The sequence below is a fragment of the Theropithecus gelada genome, chromosome 4 (assembly GCF_003255815.1).
Source record: "Theropithecus gelada isolate Dixy chromosome 4, Tgel_1.0, whole genome shotgun sequence".
Lineage (NCBI taxonomy): Eukaryota > Metazoa > Chordata > Mammalia > Primates > Cercopithecidae > Theropithecus > Theropithecus gelada.
Genome location: NC_037671.1, coordinates 78,259,902 through 78,267,505, shown reverse-complemented (window position 1 = coordinate 78,267,505; position 7,604 = coordinate 78,259,902). Strand labels below are relative to the sequence as shown.

General features: G+C 37.1%; 1 pseudogene; it reads right to left on the bottom strand.

Moving 5' to 3' along the window:
- Positions 1-1,787: 1,787 nt before the first annotated feature.
- LOC112622609 lies at positions 1,788-5,761 on the bottom strand (annotated as a pseudogene).
- Positions 5,762-7,604: the final 1,843 nt, after the last annotated feature.

The window sequence follows — 7,604 nt, the reverse complement described above, 5'->3', positions numbered from 1 at the left end:
AGCAGACCAACATGGCACAAGTATACATATGTAACAAACCTGCACGTTATGCACATGTACCCTACAACTTAAAGTATAATAATAATAAATAAATTTAAATTAAAAAAAAAAAAAAGAAACAGTTCGACTTCCTCTTTTCCTTTGGATACCTTTTATTTCTTCTCTTGCCTGATTGCTCTGGTGAGGACTTCCAGTATATAAATATAAAACTCACTGGTAGAGGAAACACACAAACAAGGAAGAGAAAGGACTCATGTTACCACTACAGAAAGCCACCAAACTATGATGACAAGCAATAAAAGAGAAAGAAAGAAACTAAGGACATACAAAACAATAATGAACAAAACTACAGGAATATGCCTTCACTTACCAATAATAACCTTGAATGTAAACAGATTAAATTATCCACTTATAAAATATAGACTGGCTGAATGGGTCCAAAAACATATGATCCAATTGTATGCTATCTACAAGATAGATACCCGTAAAGACACACATGTATAGACACATCCCACCCATAAAGACACATATAGACTGAAAGCAAAGGAATTAAAAAAAAATTTCCACACAAATGGAAACCAAAAGTGAGCAGGAGTTGCTATGCTTATATCACATAAAAGAAACTTTATGTCAAAACAGTAAAAAAGAGACAAGGACGGTAGTGAGATAATGATAAAGGGGTAGATTCAGCAAGAGAGTATAACGATTCTAAATACATATGCACCCAACACTGAAGCACCCGGATGTATAAAGCAAACATTATCCAAAGGGAGAGGTAGACTTCAATGCAATAATAGTTGGGGACTTCAACCTCCATCAACACTAGACAGATATTCTACACAGAAAGTTAACAAAGAAACATTGAATCTAAAGTGAACTTAAATTTCACTTTAGATCAAATAGACCTAACAGACACCTACAGAACATTTTATTCAACAACTACAGAATATACATTCTTCTTCTTGGCACATGAAACATTCTCCAGGTCATGTGTTTGATCGCAAGATGAGTCCAACAATTTTTTTTTTTTTTTTTTTGAGACTGAGTCTGGCTCTGTCGCCCAGGCTGGAGTGCAGTGGCCGGATCTCAGCTCACTGCAAGCTCCGCCTCCCGGGTTCACGCCATTCTCCTGCCTCAGCCTCCGGAGTAGCTGGGACCACAGGCGCCCGCCACCTCGCCCGGCTAGTTTTTTGTTATTTTTTAGTAGAGACGGGGTTTCACCGTGTTAGCCAGGATGGTCTCGATCTCCTGACCTTGTGATCCGCCCGTCTCAGCCTCCCAAAGTGCTGGGATTACAGGCTTGAGCCACCGCGCCCGGCAAGTCCAACAATTTTTTTAAAGATCAAATTTATACCAACTATCTTCTCAGACTACAGTGAATTAAAACTGGAAATTAATTTAAAAAAGGAACTTTGGAAACTGCAAATACACAGAAATTAGACAACATTCTCCTGAACCACCACTGGGTCAAGAAAAAAAAATTAAGAAGAATTTTTTTAAATTTTAGATTTTTTTTATTTCTCCAAATTTGTTATATATCAGGAGTGACTGAAATAAAAAATATAGTTGAGTCCCGTCATCATCACCATCATCATCATGGAAATGGTTTTAAGAGAAAACTGGTCAGATGAATATTATTGCTTCTCATTTTCAACGAGTAAATAGTTGCCACTGATAAATTGACAGCCAGGAGTCTGTCAAGAATGCTCAACATATGTTATATAATACAATACACCCGTTCACGGCGGGGGGAAATCCTAGGAAATAACTTATGTGTGGTTCTTGATTTAATCATACAAGACAAGCACGAAAGCACCACCCATGCCTCTGAGAACACTGGACCATGCACCCTTGAGAAAAGCTTTGCCTCCTTCATCAGGAGCAACCTTCTTCAGTAGTCAAGCATGTCTGTGTACATGAAGTCAGTTCCTTTGCGCCCTGACTGCATCATCATGTGGGGGCAAACGGTGTCAAATGGATAGGAAGCCAACCCACCAAGGGCAGTGGCAGTCTGTGCGATCATCCAGCTGAGGACAATGTGAGTGTTCTTGGGATCCGGAAGCATTCCGTTTCTAGTGTCATAGATACCGAAGTAGGCAGCTCAGTAGATGGTAATACCCTGCACAGACACGTTAAAGCCTTGGTACAGGCCCTTAATCCCATTAGATTTGCATATCTTAACCAGGCAGTCACCAAGGCCTCGGAATTCCCTTTCGCTCCAGCTTCACCCACATCGGCTGCTAGACGGGTAGGGGCAAAATCAAGAGGGTACACAAAACATAAGGATGTGGCCCCAGCAGCACCGCCTGATGCCAGATTCCCTGCAAAGTAGTGTCAAAACTGGGTCCTCTTGTCCACCCCACCCAGGAAGATCTGCTTGTGTTTATCTTTGAAGGCCAAGTTGAGAGTCTGCATGTGGAAGTATCTGATGACATTGGCCAGGTTACTGCGCCAGAAGGACAGGACTCCCCTGCTCCTTGGGAATATGGACCACGCAGTCTATAATGCCCTTTTATTACTTACCTGCGGTGATCTGTTTGCTGGCATGCTGCAGCAACAGCTTGACCTGGTCGATGGGTGCTATTGCCGTCTTGAAGATGGCTGCGACCACTTCACCTGCCAGGAAGTCCATGGCGAAGGACACAGCGGCATCTGTCACATTGAAAGAAAAGAGGAGGCAGGCTGCTGCGGGACGGGACTGGGTCGGCAACCGGCTTTGACTCCGGGGCTGCGAGAGAAGAAAATTTTAAAAAATTGAAACGAATAAAAATGGAAACACAACAAGCCCAAACCTGTATGTTAAAAGGGAAGTTTATAGAAACAAACACCTACATCAAAAAAGTAGAAAGATTTCAAACAATCTAATGAAGCACTTTAGGAACTAGGAAAGCAAGAACAAGCCAAACCCAAAATTAGTGGAATAAAAGAAATAATAAAGATCAGAGAAGAATTAAACAAAATATAGATGCAATAAACAATATAAAGGTCCAATGAAACAAAAAGTTGGTTGTTCAAAAAGAGAAATAAAACTGATAAACCACTAGCTAGACTAATAAGAAAAGAGAAGACCCAAATTTTAAAAATCAGAATGAAAAGGAGATACTAAAACTGATTCCACAGAAATACAAAAGATCATCAGAGATCTTTGACATGAACATATCATATGAACAACTATACGCTAACAAACTGGAAAATCTAGAGGAAATGAATAAATTCCTGGATATATGCAACCTACTAAGATGGAATCTGGAAGAAATAGAAAACCTGAACATACTAATAAGTAATGAGATTAAATCAGTAGTAAAAAGTCTTCCACGACAACAAAAAGGCCCCAGGACCAAACGACTTCACTGCTGAATTCTACCAAATGTATGAAGAAAAATTAACACCAATTTCCCCCAAAGTATTCCAAAAATTTCAAGAGGATGGAATTCTCCCTAACTCATTCTATGAGGCTAGCATTACCTTGCTACCAAAACCAGACAAGGACACAATGACAAAAGAAAACTATAAACCAATATCCCTGATGAACATAGATGCAAATATCACCAACAGAATACTAGCAAACTGAATTCAGTAACATATCAAAAAGATAATACACCACAATCAAGTGAAATTTATCCCAAGGATATAAGGATGATTTAACACATGCAAATCAGTAAACATGAAACATCACTGGGACAGACTAAAGGATAAAAACAATATGATCATCTCAATAGACACAGAAAGAGCATTTGTTAGAATTCAGTGTCTCTTCATGATATAAAAAAAAAAAACCCTCAACAAACTAGGCATAGAAGGACTATACCTCAGCATAATAAAGGTCATATATGATAAACCCACAGCTAACACCTTACTGAATGGGGAAAAGTCGAAAGCCTTTCCTCTAAGAACTGGCACAAGACAAAGCTGCCCCTTTTCACCCCATTCCTATCCAGCTGATCCTGGCCAAGCTGGGTTCCTTCAAAATTTTAAAAATACAATACATATCACTACACACCTGCTATAATGGCTATAATTCAAAAGACAAATAAGTTTTGGTAAGGATGTGGAGAAACTAGAACCCTGATAACATTGCTTGTAAGAATAGAAAATAGTACAGTCACTTTGGAAAACAACTTGGCAGTTTCTTAAAAAGTGAAACTTAACACACAATTCAACAATTCTACTCTTAGGAATTTACCCAAGAGAAAGAAAACATACATCCGCACAAAGACATTTAGATAAAAGTTCATGACAGTATTATTCATAATAGCCCCAAACTGAAAAAAACTCAACTGTCTATCAATTGGTGAATTAATAAACAAAATGTAGAATATTCATATAATGGAACATTACTCAGCCATAAAAAGAATTACGTTCTAATATATGCCATAGAATGAATGATCTGCGAGTCATTATGCTCATTGAGAGAAGCCAAATTCAAAAGAGTATATATTGTATGTCTCCATTTATATGAAATGTCCAGAATGGACAAACTTATTAAAACAGAAAATTAGATAAGTAGTTACTTATTACCTCAGAGGGTGGGGAAACTTAAGGAAAATGGGAAATAACTGCTAATGCATAAGCAATTTCTTTTGGGGATGATAAATATGCTCTAAAATGGATTGTGGAGATTGCTGCGTAACTCTCTGAACATACTGAAAGCCATTAAACTGTATATTGCAAATAGATCAACACTATGGTACATGAATCATATCTCAATAAAGCTGTTTTTATTCAAAAATGAAAAATGCAGTAGAAAATGGGAAGCTAAGCTTTAGGACAGCTAACAAGAAGAAACAGAACAGAATGGGAAGAGGGTCAGGAGTGAGACAAGGAAGCTGAGCATTATATGTTGGAGTCTGGTGAGCAGAGGGAAGGTCTGGAGTTGGTGGGGTGAATGACTGAGGGGTTCATTCCTGACTCTACCCAGAGCTGAGTGCTTAATGAATATTAGAAGATAATGCTCGATAGCATCATTAGGGGGCAGAAGAAAGCGTCAATACCTGCAACCAGCTGTGACTAACCAGTACCTGCCTGGGTTTTCTGGATTTATATGATCACATAGAGAGAGGGAGGGATCCCTAATGATCAGGCCCATTAATTGTCCCATTATTGATGAGAGTGGGATCTCAGTGTGGATTAAATTTGATCCAGATAAATACTGCAAGAAAACTGCCTGAAGTGGGCATGATGATTATCTCATTGATATTCATTCTCTTTCTTCCCCATTGTGCAGTGACCATGAAGTTTGGGGAGACTGATCTTCAAGGACATGCCTTGAATAGTATCAGTTACTCAAAGTAAACCCATCTCCTTTGCCACAGTACAGAACTACATCCCATAAAATGTTCTGCTTTTTGCTATAATGGTTCTTGAAAAGTCATATCATTTTCAGACAATTCATTGTTTTCTATGTAAGGCTTTTCCTTTTTACCCCAAAACACACTAAATGAAAAATAGAAGTAGTAGGAATAATAAATAATTAAAATAATAAATATTATTTTTGAGATTGACATATTCAATTTACTCAGACATGTTCAATTTACTCAACACAACATTTTCTAGTCAGACAATTTCATATGAATCTAATTTGAATTTTAAGCAATGTCTAGAAAAACACAAAAAATTGACTTTGCTTATGCATGCCAAATAAAAGGGATAAAAGATTTGCAGCTTCCACGATGCTTAGTATGTTGTGAACCTATACTATTTCCACATGTTTCAAAGCTTTCATTTTCTTAGCTTTGATTTTATCCCAAAAGTAATTTTGCATGCTGTGATTTTTCAGTGTAGTTTAAGAGCAAGATCACCAAAGTCCCAAAAGGTTTAACAAGAGATGAAGAAAACAGCACAAAAATAAGACAAAGAATAAATCAGTAAACCCTTAGAATATTCTATTTTAAGCCAAACTTGAATTTTTGTTTTCAAATTACTGGATTTTTAAAAATTGTGTAAACTTATTTGAACTGTTATATAAAATTATCAAGTACCTTGATTTGGGACTAAATGCATCACAATTTTTCTTTTAAAATGAAAAAATATTTTTTGCACTTGGCAACAGAGGTTTCAGGAAGGAATTAGATATTAAACAAGGAATATGTTTTAAGTAATTCAGGAGTAAGTTAATCAAAGCATGACATTTCTCTTATAGGATTTGGTTCAGTGGTTGCCTATTGGGAACCATATGAGTCAGAAAATTCATATGATGCTTAGAGAAGGGTTCCTTCTCTTCATAACTGTGGACTTAAAGTATCCAGTTCTGTGGGTACTGGTACCATTTTGTGACCATGTCAGGGAGATAGATTGCTTTGGATTGAGGCCTACATGACAGGCAGAATGAAGAGGCAGAAAGAATCTATGGCTTTGAGGATGTGATTTAGCTGCCAAATTAAACTAAACAGAAAAATCATATTTCTTGAGTTTCTAGTTATGTCTCTGCTGCTTAGAGTTTGTTACAGCAAACTGATCTGGGTGTTTTTTTAATACATTTCAACCAAAAGTGTCATAAAATGGGTTTTTAGTTTCCAAAAGTATGGCAGAATACATGTGCAGAGAAATCCTTCCAGGAGTAAGAAAAATAATATTACGCAAATACTTAAATTTTTTTTTTTTGGAACATTGCTGAACTGGAAGTAAAGAAATGGAACTAGAGGAAACAAACAATGAGACAGTATGATTCCATGAGGATTAGCTGAGCCCTAGAGCTTGCATTATCTTTGAGAATATCTGCCAATTATTATAGCCTGAAGTCTGGGTTTTAATTGGCAAACGTTTGAAGAACAGAAGCCAAACCAGGTGCCAGAGTAGAGTAGAGAAAGTAGGATCAGAGATACCTGCATGAAACCAGGAGCACTCACAGTGTGACACTCACAGTGGGTAAACAAGAGACGAATGTGACCCACAGCAGGGAAGATATTCCTTCTCTTTGCATGGAGCAGAAATAAAGAAAATAAGTACCCCCTGAGAGGTCTTAACCACAAGCCATATTCCCATCATTTTGCCACTGAAATTGATATTGCCTAAAAAAATTTAAACTAGATATTGAGTTCGAAAGTTGGTAATGCCACAGGAACTATTGTTATGAAGAAATGTATTTTATTTGCAGGCCTCAAATAAAATATTATGAACTCACAATAAAAATGATTAATACACATGCAAAGAAGCCACCATGTATAAAAAATTTAGCATAAATAACAATTCTAGAAGCAGCTGTACATTAATAAAAATAAAACCCTTCAAAACTTTTGGAACATAGCCAGTAGTCTTTATAGGGAAACTTAAAGCCTAAAATGCTTGTATTAGGAAAAAAATCAAAACTTGATTACCTAAGCATTTATCTTAAGACGTTAGAAAAAGAAGAGCAAAAGTCAGTCATTCTTCACTTCACTCGATGATGATACATGCTGAGAAATGCATTGCTAGGCAATTTTGTCATTGTGAAACCATCATAGGGTGTACTTACATAAGCCTGGATGATAAAGCACACACACACCTAGGCTATATGGAATAGCCTAGTGCTTGGAGGCTACAACCTGTACAGCATGTTACTGTACTCAATGTTGTAGGCAATAATACTGCAATGGTATTTGTATATCTATACATATCTAAATACAGAA